The sequence below is a fragment of the Amblyomma maculatum genome, chromosome 2, assembly GCF_055883805.1.
Source record: "Amblyomma maculatum isolate TAMU_Amacu chromosome 2, ASM5588380v1, whole genome shotgun sequence".
Taxonomy (NCBI): Eukaryota; Metazoa; Arthropoda; class Arachnida; order Ixodida; family Ixodidae; genus Amblyomma; species Amblyomma maculatum.
The window spans coordinates 149,560,370-149,578,078 of record NC_139345.1 but is presented as its reverse complement, the minus strand read 5'-3'; the positions used below and the strand labels follow the sequence as shown (position 1 = coordinate 149,578,078).

The 17,709-nt window shown below is 47.4% G+C and overlaps 1 pseudogene; it reads left to right on the top strand.

The window, feature by feature from the left end:
• Positions 1 to 6,192: 6,192 nt before the first annotated feature.
• Positions 6,193 to 9,291, top strand: LOC146200157 (uncharacterized; annotated as a pseudogene).
• Positions 9,292 to 17,709: the final 8,418 nt, after the last annotated feature.

Here is a 17,709-nt window from a genome sequence, read left to right as displayed (position 1 = left end):
TGAGACTTGTCGGCGGGAGAAAACGTTGCGCGGCCGATGAACGGCGTCGAAATGGCCGATCCGCTCGCTGTTCTGCCTGTTGCTATGCGGTGGCCGCGTCAGCTGTACCACTTGTCGGTGGAGAAAAGTAACACTGCCCACGCAAAAGCCGAATAGGTCACGCATGGTTTGCGGCCGGGCTGAAAAGCGAGCACACCCCCACGCTGCCCACACGGGTATTTCTTGGGGTACTTGCAGGAAGATGCAACATATATTCGTAGTCCATGCAGTAAAAATAAAATCGGCCCAAATGGGTCAGCCCATGAAAGGATGCAGTGGGCCCCAAATTTGCCGTAGGTGGGCTTACCACTCTGAAACGTCTCCACCCTAACTTTAAGGCACCATTTTATTTATGTGAATCATGTTATACCGGCCACTAATTGCCTCTTCTGGAGGTTTCACATAACTGTTCTAAGCATATCTATGCCATGGATAAAGACTATCTTTGTTTACTCTAAAAACTACGTTAATTATGCAGTATCGACTGAAAATATGCAACAGTAACTGTTCTGTTTGACGAGTATGTACTGAACGACCTCCAAATGTTGCCTGCGGCATTACTATCCTGCACGTAGCACCGAAATAAGTATTCAGGGCAACATCTTGGGAGTGATGTGGGCGAGCACGCATAATTGTAATGTTGGGAACAAATTTCTCTCATGCTACTGAGTGTCGCATACAAGCAAAAAATAGTGCCTAATGTTTCACACTTGATTACTGGAACTTGGGAAGCCCCGAAAATGCCAGATTCAACCCATGAGGGAAGCACGTGGGTCAGTCCGAAACGAACTGGCTTTCGCAAATCCCGCGCTTGTACAATTCAGGTATTGGGATTAATCGACTTAAAAATTCAAACCTTGATGAATGGGATAGCACTGCCTGCACAAACGTGGGACTCATTAATGATCTGGTGTGCTGCCCACATTCGTCTACCTGGGCTGAATGCGGCCAGCCCTATTTAGGCTGCCCACACGGATACAGATTGGGACCGATCACTGCAAAACTGTGCCGCCCACGCGGGGCCTCTCTGGGCACGTGTTGAAAATCCCGCATGGGGCCTGTATGGGCTGCCCTCACGGGCCCAACGCGGGCACCCACGTTACAGCCTACTTTGTGCTACTTGGGCGGAATCTCCAACAGAGTAGTAGGGCATCTTAACAACTGCACCATCGCGGCGAGGCAATTTAAGTAAGGTTCTGGGGAAAGGAAGGCGCAGCATACTTTAAGATGGGCACCACGGAATCGTGGACACCGCCACTTAATTAGGTCAAGGTCACTTAATTGTCAAATTTTATGCTACGCGATGACCGGCTGTACCTACGGCAGCTTTTCGATGGAGGCGAAAAGCAAGGCGCCAGTGTGCTGTGCGATGTCAGTGCACGTTAAAGAACCCCAGGTGGTCAAAAATTCCGGAGTTCTCCACTACGGCGTCTCTCATAGCCTGAGTTGCTTTGGGACGTTAAACCCCACAAACCAACCAACCAGTAGTGAAGATTTCGCTTCAAAAGTATTAAGCATATTTGGTTCACTAGAAAGGAAAGGTGCGGTATCTGCCACACTTGTTCTGTGGACACTTCAACCTCGCCGTAAGGGAAGAGAGTAAGGTGAGAGTGAAAGCGGAAAGAGCGAGAGGGGTGTCGTAGCGGAGGACTGGGAAGTAATTTCGACTGCCTTGGAATCTTTAACTTGCACTGACTACGCACAGCACACGGATGCCTATTGTTACGTTTCCCCACTGACAAGTTGGGACAGCGTACGCGGCCACCGCATAGCAACAGGCAGAACCGCGAGCGGATTGGCCATTTCGACGCCGTTCATCGGCCGCGCAACGTTTCCTCCCGCCAACAAGTCTCAACGTGATCCTGCCACGCGCCAAATGTGTGTGCGTGCGTCTGTGTGCAAAAGCTGGCCAAGCCTGGAGCTCGAGGGAGAGAGCGTCGCCCTCGCCCGTCTGCAGGAGGTGGAGGAGATGCGTTCGGACCACTTGCGATTGAGTCATCCCATCTTGCCCAGACATGTTGGGCGCTCCCTTTCCTGTGAGGGTTTACACTTTCCCTGTGAACTGGAAAAACTATAAAAAGCAGCGGCTGACTTCGCTGCGAGAGAGATTACTTTGACGCGCCGTTGAGGCGACGCTAGACACCAGCTGTGTGAACGTGTCTGTATTCTCCCCGGGTCAGCTTCTCTGCCCGTTCCTTCATGATGTTTTAGTAAAGGTTGTTTCGTTAGAAGACGCCTCCTCTTTGCTGGCACCTTTGATGCCGTCCGCCGTCCACGGAGCCGCCAGGCCAACGCTACCGAGGGCCACGCGAACCCCAAACCTAATAATTGGTGAACAGCAGTGGGACGACGACGACCAAGCCATAACCGTGGTCGGTAGGCATCGATGACGACGACCAAGCCGTAACCGTGGTTGGAGGGACGAGCCAGGCGATACCGTCGTCCAACAACTGGTGAACCGCGGAGAGACGAGGACGACCAAGCAGTGACCGTGGTCGGTGAAACGAGCCAGGCCTGACCGAGGTGCAACATCTGGTGGGAAGAGCGGAGATGTCCGAGGCGTGACCCGTGAATCAAAGCAGCTCAGCGGAAAGTCGGGAGCAGTGCAACGAGCCATGTGTGATGACTGGTTGCCTGCAGCGGAACGACTGCGTTGGATTCTTGGCTGCGAGGTTTGGTGCGTGCGGGACTTTCTTCTACTGAATTTTGCCAGGCTTTTGTTAAGTAGAGAACAGAGCTGGTAATTGTGTTGTCGTTGTTGCTGGGTTAATTGCAGCAAGGCAATAGTAGGCAGTAGAGAAGGCAGCACTCGGAACAGCCATGGGTTTGGATTTGAAGTCGTTGCGCAAACCGAAATTGCTGAAGCTTGTGGAGGAGTTGGGTCTGGATTTGTCAGACAAACTCAGAAAACCAGAAGTGTTAAAGGAAGCTGCGTTGGAAGCTGAAGATGACGAGCTTTTGGAATGCCTTGAGATCATTGACGAACGTCAAGAGATGCGTGAACGTAGGGAACGTTTCGAGAAAGAGGACACCCGCGTAAGGAAACTGATACAGCTGAAGATTTCTGCACATGGAATGAGCGTGGAAAAGAATAAAGCTTTTAATGCCATTCATTGTAACGGTTCAATACCGCGAGACGGTCCGCCACCGTTCCTCATCGCCGAGGATATGGCAAAGTATTTGGCAGACTTTGAGAATGTCTGTAGAAGTAAACTCTTCGAGCGAGATAGTTGGGCGCAGAAGTTAGTAGCTCTTCTCTCCGCTGAAGCGTCGGAAGAAATCAAGCGATTGGTTGGCAACCGCCTGAAAAATTACGATGCACTAAAAGAGTCATTGCTGATACGATATCGGATAACGCCTCAGGATCTTCGGAAAAGATATGAGAGCGAGAAACATTGTATCACGGCGTACTTTGATTTGGCGTATCAGTTGAAAGCCGCTGTAAGCGAATGGCTAGACAGTGCGGAAGTTCCGGAGCAAATCGAACTTGCACCGGAGTGTGAGACACAGCTTGGGGAAGCGGCCGAGAAACGTGACCGCAGTAGTGAGCCGACCGATCCTCGAAATGAAGAGCATCGTGTTACCTTGGTCGAGCCACTAGCTGAGAGGGTTAGCGCCGGCTCCAACGGCAAGAAATCCGCAGGGACGCTGTCCAGCGAGGTGAACTGCATGCCGACCCAAGTAGCTGTAGGAGATACAGTTCCATCAAATGAGTGTGGGGAACTGGTAGTAGCTGAACCGCCTCTCGAGTCCGAAGCAGAAGCTTGTGAAGAGTGTGGCGGAGATGGAAATCAGCTAGAAAATGAGAAACTTTCAGTTTCCGAAATCAGCTGAGTCGTAGAGCAGGGCACGCAGAAAAACGAAGTGCCGATCAGGGAAACTGCGCAGCCCGCGAGTTGTGATCAGCCAGGACAGACCGACGAGGAGTGCGCGTACGCTGTAGAGAGCGAGACTTGCGAAGGCGACAGTGAACGACCAGAGCAAAGTCAGAATCGTTCGTGCCCCAATACCACGCTAGGTTGTATTCGCGAAAGCAACCCAAGTGAGAACGCGGACGTGGCACATATGACCGTCGCGCAATCCGAAGCGCCCCAGCTGTCGAAGGAGCTTGATCGTGCCCCGGTTAGCTCTGAGCGAGGCGACGCACTGAGTGGCGAGCCGCCAGAGCAAATGTCTAGAAGGGGGAGTGACACGACTGAAGTCATCAGCCGTTGTTGTCGTTCGGACTTGACTGAAAGTGAGTCCTGCGCTGCTGGCCGCGATGCAGACGCGGCGCCGCACTTCGACGACACCCGTGTCCTTCTAGCTCCGGTTACCGCTAGAATGTTGACCGCTAGCTTGCCAGAGCTCACGCCGAAAGAAAGTAGGACTAGAGTATTCAAGTGCTGCAACCGAAAAACGCGGAAAGGCAGGCGCGAGAAAGAATGCTGCCATCGTAAGAAGGGCAAACGATTGCAGAAAGAAAGCAGAAGGCTAGTATTCCTGTGCTGCCGACGAAAAACGCGAAAGGGCAGGCGCGATAAAGAATGCTGCCATCGTAAGGAGAGGACACTCAAACGATTGCGAAAAGAAAGCAAAACGCCTGTGTTCCAGTGCTGCCGCAGAAAAAAGCGGAAAGGCAAGCGCGAGAAAGAATGGAGCAAGTGTAAGCTATCGCGAAGGAGAAAGCGACTATCCCAAAGGCACAAATGCGCCCGTGCTCAGAAAATGTGTGACTGGTGCGCAACACGTAAGGAGAGGGATAGGTTGCTCCGAAATGTGAGTGATTCATGCTCATGTGTTTCTTCGCACAGAAACAGGAAGGTAAGGTTGTTCCGTGAAACGGATAGCCGAAGCTTTAGTGAAAAGGGTGATCTCAACGATAACTCCGATGGCTTATGTCGAAGCCCATAACGTGAAAAGAAGCCTGTATTCACTGGTTGGTGTTTTTCTTCCTTTCATAGGATTTTGAACAGATTGTATTGTATTATTTTTGTTTGAAGGGACGTTTTTGAAAGCGCGATTTTCAAATTTGTGGACGCGTTCCAAGTGCTGCTGAGCTGCCCTTTAATGTAGATGGGGGCATAAGGGGGAAATAGTCTGGCATAACTTAGCGAAGATTGTGCCGGGCTTGCTGGCTGACCGGTTGAGTTTTTAGCGTGGTTGTGACGTTGTGGGTTGTCAGAAATCTCTCCTGAAGACAAGTTGCAGAGTGCCTTGGAAACCGGACTTGCCAAGGACTTCTTCAGGCTGTTTGAGCTCAAGAGAAGCTGAGTCGGATGACCCCGGCTAGCAGCAACATCCCGATCCCTCCGCACAGCGGATGCAGTCCCCTGCCCTTCGGGATCTCCCTTCCCCGGCGGGGCAGTCTGTTACGTTTCCCCACCGACAAGTTGGGACAGCGTACGCGGCCACCGCATAGCAACAGGCAGAACCGCGAGCGGATCGGCCATTTCGACGCCGTTCATCGGCCGCGCAACGTTTCCTCCCGCCAACAAGTCTCAACGTGATCCTGCCACGCGCCAAATGTGTGTGCGTGCGTGTGTGTGCAAAAGCTGGCCAAGCCTGGAGCTCGAGGGAGAGAGCGTCGCCCTCGCCCGTCTGCAGGAGGTGGAGGAGATGCGTTCGGACTAAAGCCAACACCACCTAGAAGACTTAAGGCCCCCGCGCCGCCTCCTCGCCCAAGCGCCTACGTCACCAAACTCAGATCGCCGCTCGGACGGACGGCGACAACCTCTCCGAAAGTCAGCGTGGCGAGTGTAGAACGAGGGGGCAACATGGACAAGCCGGACAAGAACAGCTATGAATGGCTCGCAATGGCTTCAGCGGTGACTTTTGCTACAGCCAAAACAAGTCATTTTTTATTTTTTAGTATAGTTAGAGCCCAAACAATACCAAAGGCCGCAGTATTGAGCTATTCGGGTTTCATTCGACAGCTATATTCTTAAAGAATGGCACACAGCATCGTTTGGCGTAGTTAGGCAGCCACATTTTCATGCGCCTCTAGCGGATTTTGTTTCACTTGTGCTGGCCACAGTGATCGGAGCTGCTTGCAGTCGTTTGCATCGGATGCCGCCAGTCCGTACAGCAGGCATGATTGTGCGTCGTTTTTACGTCTGGAAGCTGCATATTTTCGATTTTGTGCTGTGGTTGTGCTCTTAAACAAATTGCTAGAATGCCGGGCTGCTGTTGCGCTCCCAATTGCAAGTCCAACTATGCTGGAGAGTCGCGTGTGCGTGTGCACGTGTTTCCTTGTGACCCTGTGCGGCGAGCGGCATGGACAAGAGCGGTTCCCCGGAAGGATTTTACTCCTACGAAAAACACAGTGGTAAGCTATGGCTTATGAGTCCATTCGCGGCTTTTTTATTAAATCAATGTGCGTTTTTCTGGCTAAATGTATTCAGCAACAGCCGAATCAGGTTGCTTGCGTTGTCGGAGCCTGAAATGTGCTCATTCTTTTTGTAGTATCGAAAGCCGAACCGAGCCATTTATCTTTCTGGTAGTATGAAACGTATTTGTACAGAATGTTTTTTTTTTTTCATTTCAGCTTTGCGAGAAACATTTTTTGGCAAGCGATTACGTCAAAACATCTAAGTACACAGATGTGAAGACGGGAAACGTTATTGAAGTGCCGCTGAAAGTCTCCAGACTGAAGCCGGATGCGGTACCAAGTGTGTTCCCGAATTGTCCCCAGTACCTTTCACGACAACATGCGTGCACTCGGGAGGCTCCGGAGGATAAAAGAAAACGTGTTGAGGACGAATCACTCCGCATTGCCATGGAAAAATCTCTAGAAGAAAAACAACAAGAAGACAAGCATAACGAAGTAACAAGCTTTTCTGAATTTCTTCATGCTCTGCCAAGCTTTAACACCTCGCCGTTTTGGTCTGTGATCACAATGGAGTCCAAAGTTCTATTCCTGGATTTGACTGTTGATCAGGGCACCTCTGTGCGTTCATCAGTGGTAGTTTGTGACAACATGTGTGTAGAAGTGTATTACGGGGAACACACATCGTGGACCTTCATGGTGTCAGTGTGCCTGCAGTGTTGCAGGACTTAAGACAACTAAGGGACATCCTTCAACATGTTGAGTCTCTGCGTAGTGCTCATTCTCCCTACAATGACCAGCGGGCTCGCCATCTGCTTGCAACTGTGGAGGAGCTGTTAGAAGAGGTAATATGCAATCATCAGCCCCAGTTACATGAATGGCACCTCGAAGTCGTGAAGTTTATAAAATCCCAAGTAGACCTAATCCTCAACAACGCTGCACGCTACTCGTCGGACCTTCTCGTATTTGCAAGCCTCCGCCTTTACACCATTTCACCGCATGCATACAAATCCCTCAGAGGTTCACTGAAGGTAAAGTTGCCTCATCCAGAGACAATAAGACGTCTCTGCTCTGCTCAGCAAGTAAGCCCGGCCGTAGAACAGCAAGGCTCCTGTTTTCTGTCATATGCTAAGAAAGTTGCTACCACATTGAAAGAGCATGAAAAGACAGTAACTTTAATGATGGATGAAATCCCCATTCAGTCATACTTTGATTTAAAGCTGGGTCAGTTGCCGGTGCAGCAGTGAACACTGCAAGCCCGGCAAAAACAGCGTTTGTCTTATGACTCAAAGTCTGCTTTCAAATAACAAAGATGTGCATATATTGCCAGTGGCTAAAATTGATGCAAAATGTTTGCATGATTTTCTGCGAATGCTAGTCATGAAGCTTGAAGATACAGGATTTAAAGTAATTGCCATCATCTCTGACAATAATTCCATCAACAGAAAGACAATGCCATTGTTTTCAGACCCTCCGAGACTAAAGATAGTTTATCAGCATCCAGCTGACAAATCACGACCTTTGTTTTTTGTCATAGACCCTGTCCACGTGTTGAAATGTGTCAGAAATAACTGGTTAAATCAACGCAATGCAGGAAGGTGCATGTACTTCCCAGATCCAAAAAGTACAGACCCCAAACCTAAAATCTTGGCAGCATCATTTAACACTTTATGTGAGCTGCATTAATCCGAACAAAATGAGCTTTTGAAGATTGCTCCGAAATTGTCATTGAAGGCACTGTATCCTTCAAACATGGAGAGGCAAAATGTAAAGTTAGCACTGAGAATATTCAATTCATCAACTGTGGCAGCACTTCATAATAGCAACATTCAGCATGCTGACGGTACTGCTCAGTATATCAGCATGGTGCTAACGTGGTGGAATGTTGTTAACGTTAAAACTCCCCGAAAGGCCAGCGGCTTTTAGACGACTTGCAAAAACCCATAACCTCGACATCTTGTCCCCAGTTAGAGTTTTTGGGGAAAATGATGCAGTGGCTCGACTACTGGGAAAGTTTGAGGCACGATGCAGGACATTTAATAAAAGAAACTCACTCAGCTTTATGTCACACAACTCATGCGCTCCATGAGGTCGCTATCTACTGCCTTGAAGAACTTGGTATGCAGTATGTTTTGCTAAGCAAATTTCAACGGATTCCCTTGAGGATCGCTTTGGTCGGTACCGTCAGTTGTCTGGTGCCAACTATCATGTGTCGATTAGGCAGATTTACGAGTCCGAGACAAAGCTGCGGCTACAGAAAGTGCTCGAGTTACCAGACATTAATGTGGTGTGCGATGTTCCTGTCAATAGCTCCAACTCATTGCTGAGCCAGTTTGATGTTGCAGTTTGGGACAGCGATATTGAGAAGTGGCAAGGCTACCAGCTGTGACATATGTTGCCGGTTACTGTGCTCATGCAGCTGTAAAGAAACTGTTGTGCCAGTCATGTAAAGAAAATCTGATAATGGATGATACAGAGATAGACATTGCTAGAAATGTCCTTATTTTCAGCATAACAAGAGGTGGGCTGAAGTTCCCACGCGAACTTGTTGTGAATGCTGTCTTTACCACAGAAATAGTGCTGGACAAGCTTAGGAGTCCACGCTTTGCAAAACAGTTCTTTACACTCCCTAAGCAGAAAGAAGTGCTAGTGGCCCTTGTGCATGGCATCATCAATGATAATGATGACCTAGATGTTTGTGTGAATGGCCATACTCCTCAACAAGTCATACATTACATTTTGAGTGCAGCAGCAAACACCCTTTTGAACAACTTGTGCAAAGCAGCAAATAAGTTAGCAAGCGACAAGTTGTCTGCCACAAAGGCAAAGCGAAAACTTGCAACTGTTAAAAGTTGAGGTGTCATTTGTGCAGTTTTGCTTCCACAGTATTGTTTGTAAAAAGAAAATAACTTTTTCTCTCATCAATGTCAAATAAAATGTCCTTCATCCTACCTTCATTCTCAAGAAGGCTTCTGATGTTGTAATCTCTGTTCCGTGTCACGGAAACTCGTGCACGCCTGGATTTCTTTACTTGAAGCAGTACTGTGTGCCAAAGCAGTAAAGTGTATTCGAAGAAAATTTACTGTACGAACTTTTTTTTCCTGACACTGACATGCATCGCATTTATGTGCACTTTTACCAAGAATGTGTTCTTGTACAAAGAAGAGACTGTCAAGCATTGTATTTTTATTTATTTTCGACGAATTGTATAATAAATGATCCTGTATTGCTGCTGAGCAAAAATGAGTTTGTGCATTTTATGAGTGTTGATTTATTCCACTTTGAGCTATTGACATTTTACTTTCATGTAATGCCAATTTTTTGCCATTTTTGTAACTTGCCTGATAGGGCTTTTGAAAGTAAAAAAAAAGCCCCGAAGTGTTAAATATATGTAATATAATCATGGCGGTAGCTTGAAACGTGAATAGCTTATTACTAGATCAAATAGAGTTTATGCACCACAGTGATGATAAAATTTTACATCATTCGCTTCCAATCAGTCAGAAAACGGTTCTTATATGTGTAAGCATGCAAACCGCCTCCTTAAGGCACGAGACTACAAACTGGGGGGAGAATTCCCGGCCAAGCTTCGTAAATAACAGTAGACGCAGCATATTAGTTCCTACTCGTAGCACGAGCGAGCAAATCTAACTTATTTCACGCCAACATGCAGCTTATGGGGAGAGAGCGAGTGTAGTGAAGTCCACTTCCAGGACGATCTGACTTGCGTGACGTCACGCTGCCGTGTGGGGGCCTTCAGTCTTCTAGGTGGTGTTGCTAAAACCCCTCAATAAACTAAAAGTAGCGCCATCTCCTCTCTCCTCCTCCGGCGGCGCCGCTCCTCCTCTCGCATTTCGACCGTGGCTCCACCTACGGGGTGCGCGACTAGCGCGCGCTCTCCGGAGCAGGCGCCCTTCACAGCCGATAACAGCCGTCTCGATCAGCGCCGCGCGCGCGCCGATCGAGGCGGCCGTGCGCCGGGTCTCACCAGAGCCTTGCATTTTGTCGCAATGTGTTCAGGTTAAAATAATACTCACTGCTGAAACATAATTACCGAATGTTGACAGGGATTTCCGGCCAGAATAGTTTCAGCCGTGAGTGTCATACACCACATATACGCGATTTCGGCGTTGGTTCAACTCGCCGTCATCTCCGTGTGTCCGTAGTTCGTCACATTTGGCCACTCAGCGGCATGCTTTATAAAATTTGTAACTAGGCGGCGGACAGGAACAATTTTGGAACAGTCTGTGTATGGTTTCTTCGCAGCGTTGACTGGATTGCGAGCTGCCGGTAAACATGAGAAGTGTGGCAGCAGCTGTTCCATGTATTTTCAACTTCAGCTGCAGATCAAATTAACTATAGGCGGCGGAAGCTGCAGTCTGTGTGGAGTCTTTGCAGCTTTGATTGACTTGTGAGCTACCAGTAAACTTGGGGAGGGAGGTAGCAGTTATTTTTTTTATATTTGGCGTTGAGACGGTGCCGTGTTCAGCTGCCATGGTGTGTCACCATACGTACACGATTTTGGCGTCGATTTAACTCGCCTTCAACTCCTTGAGTCCGTCAGCCGTTGACAAAAGTGCGCAACATGTTTGAAAAAAAAAAATTAACTAGGCTGCGGAAGCTGCAGTTTGTGTGGTTTCTTTGCAGGTTGGACTGAATTGTAAGCTACCGTGAAACTTGAGAAGCGTGGTAGCAGTTTTTTTATATTTTGCGCTGAAACGGTTTTGTTTTCAACTGTCAGTGCGTGACACCATTTGTACGCGATGTCTGCGTTGGTTGAACTCGCCTTCACCACCGTGCTTCTATTAGCCGCCGGCCAAAGAGCGCAACTATGCTTGAAAAAAAATTAAATAGCCAGCGGGAACGATTTAGTAGCAGTCCGCGTGGCAGCAAAACACACGGCGATATGTGCCGCGCGCGCGCCGCCCGCCCCGCTGGAAAGGAGGAAGCGGCGCGCCCAGCAAAAAAAAAAAAAAGCGCGCGCGCGCACGTGACGGCGCTCGGCCAATGAGAGGGTCGAACGACGAAGGAGAGCGCAGCAGAGGAGGCGGGCGGCAAACTTCACATGTTGGCGCTACTTTTAGTTTATTGAGGGGTTTTAGTTCGGACCACTTGCGATTGAGTCATCCCATCTTGCCGAGACACGTTGGGCGCTCCCTTTCCTGTGAGGGTTTACCCTTTCCCTGTGACCTGGAAAAACTATAAAAAGCAGCGGCCGACTCCGCTGCGAGAGAGATTACTTTGACGCGCCATTGAGACGACGCTAGACACCAGCTGTGTGAACGTGTCTGTATTCTCCCCGGGTCAGCTTCTCTGCCCGTTCCTTCACGATGTTTTAGTAAAGGTTGTTTCGTTAGAAGACGCCTCGTCTTTGCTGGCACCTTTGATGCCGTCCGCCGTCCACGGAGCCGCCAGGTCAACGCTACCGAAGGGCCGCGCGCCGCACGTAATAACTGCTGACAGCGGTACGCTACTCATGCGCACGCGACTCAAACCTAACACTATTCGTTTCACTTCCATCGAAGCGCAGCCGCCGGCGGTCGGGATCGATCCCGGGTGTTCCGGCACAGTAGTTAGGCATCGCAAGCGCGGACAATATGTAAACAGTAAACCGAAGCGAAAATGCTGCAAACGCCGAGAACAAGATCCACTAAAAATGTTTTCAGCTATTGGTAATCGGGCAAACGGCTGCGAGAATCAGGTAGACCAAATTGCTTAAGTCGGGTAAACAAAGGATAAAATCGAGTCTTTGGATCCTATAATTTTTGCGAGGACGTGATACAGACACAGTTCGTGATTACTAATTAAGTGGCGGCGTCCATTTTTACTCTAGCCTATGATTTCATCTAAGAATAGCGCTCGACATTCTTATAACGTTGAAGAAAGCAGAAATCGTAAAATGTGGTGTGCTGCATCATGTGATATTTTTGACATAAATGACAAGAGGGTCATAATGCAGACATTTGCAATCGCTTTCAACACAATCTTCTGTAACAATAAGAGTTTAAGACTACAATATCTTCCATTGAATTGCAATAGGAATCTGGCGCTGGTATTTTGAGTAGGGTGGCGCCGCCTCATGGCAGCCAAGTAAAACCTGACTGGGTAGTACAGTATAGCGGCTCTGCCTATGCTGCAGCGCGTATCCCGCAGGCTTTCTACGCCGACTCGCGCTTTCTGCCACGTGGTGGGCGTGCAAAGACTCGTCATGTATCATAAACATCACCGTGAGCCGGTAGTCCCATAAAATTTAAAAAACGCTGCGGCCGCCTTCTGGCGAAATGTTCAAAGCTTTGCGGCGTCAGCCTTGCAGTGTACCTCTCCGTCTCGAAACACCGTTACCGCCGCTATATTGCCGCTTGCGTCGTAGGTTGCCATGGATAAGTTAACAATTTCATTATTCGACTGTACTGCTCTCTTTCATAGCCGCACGAACGGGGATACGGTATGATTGGTACAGGTGATCAGGTGCATGCACGCTCTGGTTCAAGAGAAACGCCTTTCGCCCTATGCTGGCTGCTCTTACATTTTTTTACGCCGGATCAAGCTGAAATATGTAGACTACAGCCAGCTATGTGCGCGTGTTTATTTGTGATCACGAGAAAAACCGTTCGTTATGCTACTGTTTTCGGCAGCTACACAATTAGGCAGCAAAACTGCATGCATAAGTCAAGAAAAGAAAGGTGAGGACGGTAAACTAGAGCTCACGTAAACGCTCTCTATCTCATTCAAAACCGCCATTCGCTTTCAATAGAAAACAGCAATAGTAGGCATTTGGCGCATATGTATAATTACTAAGCAGCCGACTATACCATTTCCATCATTATACGCAACGAGCGTTCCTGAGCTGACTGTGAGCTTTTATTGTGCGATGTCCACTCTGCACCAACAGGCAAAAGCTTTGACTCGAGAGCTTGTTGCTATAGTGCTCTATATTGTTTCCCTTAAGATTGGCAGTTGAGCAGTTGTCGTGGCTGTAGGAACAAGGAAAAGGAAATGCACGGACTTGCTACTAGCTCTGCCTCTACTGCCTCATGCAGACAGAAGAGAGAAAGTAGAGAAGAAATACAAAGAAGAGGGAGAGAAAGACGCGCGCCGTAACAGCCGTCGTCCACCACCGAAGCGGTGGCGGGTGCAATGACACCATACAACAGATAAAAATTCGGTGGCAGGCTAGCCCCCACCGCAAACGGCGGTAGCCTACCTGCCCCAGCCCCATCAGGGCCAGGATCAGCCACTCTCCTCGGCAGTTGAGCAGTGGAACGGAGTCAGAGTACCTTCACTGATATCCACCTAATGACGAACGCTGAAACTCTTGCCGCGAAAAAATTCAAACGTTTCTACGCAGACCGAGCTTCAGCTTTCTGTGTTACTTTTGTGGTACGCGGAATCTGTATTTCCAAACATTACGAGCGCGACGTATTGGGTAAACGGGGCGTAAAAAGCAAAAACCAGCGCTGGTTCTACTTACAAATTCAGAGACAAGCCTGCATTGAACGCAATCTCCAGCGGCGCGTGCATAGCCCACTCAAGGTACTTGTCGCAAAGACTGTGCCTCAGAAGGATTATTTACTCTGCCTATCCCTGTTACGGTTTCCTGTATTCACGTGCTTACGTTTAGTTGCATGTAAAGCTTTCAAAGAGCTCCATCGAATTCTAGTGAAACCCAACGGGCTATATCGACTGGCAGCGCGCCGAAACTTCATCTCCGATATCTGCTCGTCGTATAATGCTTGACATTGGTATATTTATTTTCTTTTTCCACATGATGACAACAACCATTTTCAGTTCGTTAAAGGCTGTGTAATTCGTACAAATCACAAATTAAACCGGTCGATCCATACCGACTGCATGCATTTGGATGCAGGGGCCGGAAATTCGTACTACCCATCAGACGCCTAGAGGGCGCTTTTTAGCAGCATTTTTGTGGCGCCCCCTTGGGAGTGCAAGTCTCTTGTAAACCGAATTATAAAGAAAGCTTGATTCTAACAGGTAACGCACATATGTTGAATTTTTCTAAGAATTCTGACTGACCGCTAGAGTTTATAGTCCGTGGATGTGGAGGAGGATGATAAACTTTATTTTCGTCGACGGTAAGAGTAGAATGTTGTGGGGTATAGCCCCATCAAGTGGCCATGAGCTCATGGCGCTCGGTGACTTGTAGGGCTCTTGTCACGATCCGGATCTGTGTGTCCTAGTCGGAGCTGGAACATGAACTAATTTGCAGAAACACCGAAGAATGTAGTACATCTGCCCCATCATGAATTGATTTTGTAAACAATCTGCACCACGTTTTACATTATGTTCCATGAGCTGTGCAACACTTTCAGTCGCTTCAAAAGAATTGCGACCAGTCAGTTTTCTGTGATGGCGTCAAGAGTTTATACCAAGTGTTAAGAGAAGTGTTGTTGCTGTCAATGTTGTCAGCGTTGTCACTTCCAAAAAAAGATGCCATACACTGGAAAATCATACAGAATAATATAATATTTACAGAGACCATCCCCCCACAAACGCACACACTGTTTTTTAATAGCGTCACGAACAACATGGAGCAAAAACGCCAGCTGGCCATCTACCTTCCACAAGACATCATGCGATTAAGAAACTGACCTCAAAAAGTACTTGTATTTACGTCGCATATCTGGCCAAGACAAACATTACGTCGATGAATACAAAACGCCCTCATGTTCATTGCCGCAATATTTCATGAAGCCAAGTCAACTCCCCTTGGTCGGCTAAAGCGCTTCCGAAATTGAGAAAAATTCCTGCAAAAGCTGCCATGGAGTTTTATTTCCTGAGAGTTCCAAGAGAACAGTTTCGCACTGTAGACGGCAATAAGCGATAATCAAATTCGCTTGAGTGTGCTATAACCCCCACATGAACAATGTGAATGTTTGTAAAGGTTACTTATTTTCTGGCTTCATTGCATCTTTAAGGCTTTGAAAAACATCGTGTTCGCAAAACGTTATTGTGCAACATAATGCGCCAATCGAACAATTTGTAGAAACCAGTAATAACTGTAGCAGAACACAGAAAACTCATATTTTAAACAAGAAAGCAGTGCTGCGTTAATATAATACACGACTGACCTTAGAAGAAAAGCTGACACAGTTACGGGGTGGCACGCCAGAGAAGATCCACCATGAAGGATTGCGGTGAGATGACTTTAATTATGTCGGTGGGCCTAGCGCGAGCTCTCCTGCCCACTCCTCTGCCTCTTCTTTCTCGTCGAAAACAATATCATGCATTCTGGAAAAAGCAAGTCTTCACTCAGTGAAGTAAAGTAAGAAACAAGAAAGATTCTTTCATTGTGTCGAGAAATTGCAGATGACAGATCAAATATATAGAATCTTCGAATTCAGTAGCAACGTACCGTAGCCTGTCTTCAATTTGTCTTCCTGCAAATTAGATCGCCCTAACTCATATCTTCTTTGATAAGTATTGAATTTAGAAAACTTTACTGCAGATTGGCTTTCAGTTACAAGAATACCACTTGAGTTATTATTTCTCAGTCGCACAGGTTGGGTGAAGCTGGCAGTCTGTGGTTCACACCGACTCCACTTATTGAGGAGCCCAGTAGCCGCAGAAGATCAGCCAGAGGAGCGTACCGAGGACGAAGAGCGGACCTAGTGTGTAGTGCTGTGATTGTGCTTACAAAGTCTGTGCAAAGAAATATTCATTTTAAAGCTAGTATGACGACGTAGCATTGAGCGGTATAAACCTGAGACATAATCTCGCTGTTTCCTCCCTTTTTCTGACGTATATTCCCTTCCAAAATGTGCTGCTCTGTTTTATCCATATATAATAAGACGTATTTCGTGCATCTTTCATTTAGTGTTAAAAACTCATGGGGTATGTGTTCTCTGAGTTTTGCTTTTTATGAAATCATGTTAAGGGAAGTTGCACATTGCGGAATGTCTGTACCATGATGTCTGTACCTCTGGGCCATGTTGGGAAGGGCATCCAGGGCGTCTAATATACTCTGCATGTTTCTTGAAAAGGGGTGGGAGGAATGCACTGAAGGTTTGGAGTTCATTGTTGAACAATCTTCTGGGTATAACCCTTAAAAAATTTTGTATGTGTGTCTGATGAGAGTATGTTGCTCTTTCATAATAGAGACACCAGAGTCTTTTGTGAGTTTCAAATGAATTTTCTTTTGAGTTTTCACTGTGTGTCTAAAACAAATTGGCCACCGTGTTTCTGGTTGGTACTTAATGTGTGCACTTCTTGTGTGTTCTTCATGAGTGTTGACCAATGAGCGTCTGATGGCTTTCACTTTTGGATAAAAAGTAAAAACTAAAAAGTAACGAAGCACATCAACTACATTAAAAAAAAAACAAAAAAATAAGAAAAATAAAACTAAGAAAAAAAACTGCATCACCAGTGGCAATCTAACTCCGTAGCTTATGCTAACCACTCGGCCATTTGGGGAACTGGAAACGACGCAAACATTTTTGCATCTTATGTCATGATTGCATTCACAGGGTAGGGACTTCACGTATCGAAGCATGTTTCGAAGTGTACAGCCCCCCCCCCCCCCCCCATTGCGGCCGCTCTAAAAATTACAACTTCCTGACCATTAGAGCTTGCTGCCTGCTCCCACGACTTACATCTAATGTTCTGGACGCCTATGCGCACTATTTTGTCCACTGGAATCATTTTAACATGTCGAGTTTGGCATCGCTGGCAAATTTACCAGCGCTGGCTCTTCGGTGGTTGCAACCGTGGGCGTAATTTTCGCTGAACACGGAGCTGAAGCACAAACCTTCAGTGAAAAAAAGTGCGACCAAGCTTCAATACCAGCAAGCGCAGCAGCGATAACACTGTTTTGCTGGTAACTAAATCTCAGAATAAAGAGAGCTCGAAGAGATGTGGACTGATGTTCGTGATATAATACAAGTTGCTACTAAGGTAGTTCCAAAGCAAAAGAAATGCAAGAAAGCAAACTGGTTATCTGAAGAGGCTTTGCAAATAGCTGAGGAAAGGAAATCATCATCATCATCATGATGATGATGAGGAAAGGAGGATGGTAAAAGTTATGGGGGAAAGAGAAAGATACAAGGTTCTCAATGCGGATTTTCAGAAAATAGCAAGGAGAGATAAGAATGCCTTCCTGAACATACAGTGCCAAGCAGTTAAGCCCGACTGCCAATTAAGGAACACAAGAGCTCTGTATAAGACAATCAAAGATATCAAAGGAAGCTTCTGTGCTAAACTGCGCGTGATAAAGGGCAAACGAGGCAAGGACTTCACTGAAGCCTCAGAGATAAAGAAGAGGTGGCAGGAATACACAGAAGAACCGTACAAGAAGGACCCTAATGTGCAAACCCAACATAAGACGGTTGTGGTTACTGATCTCAAGC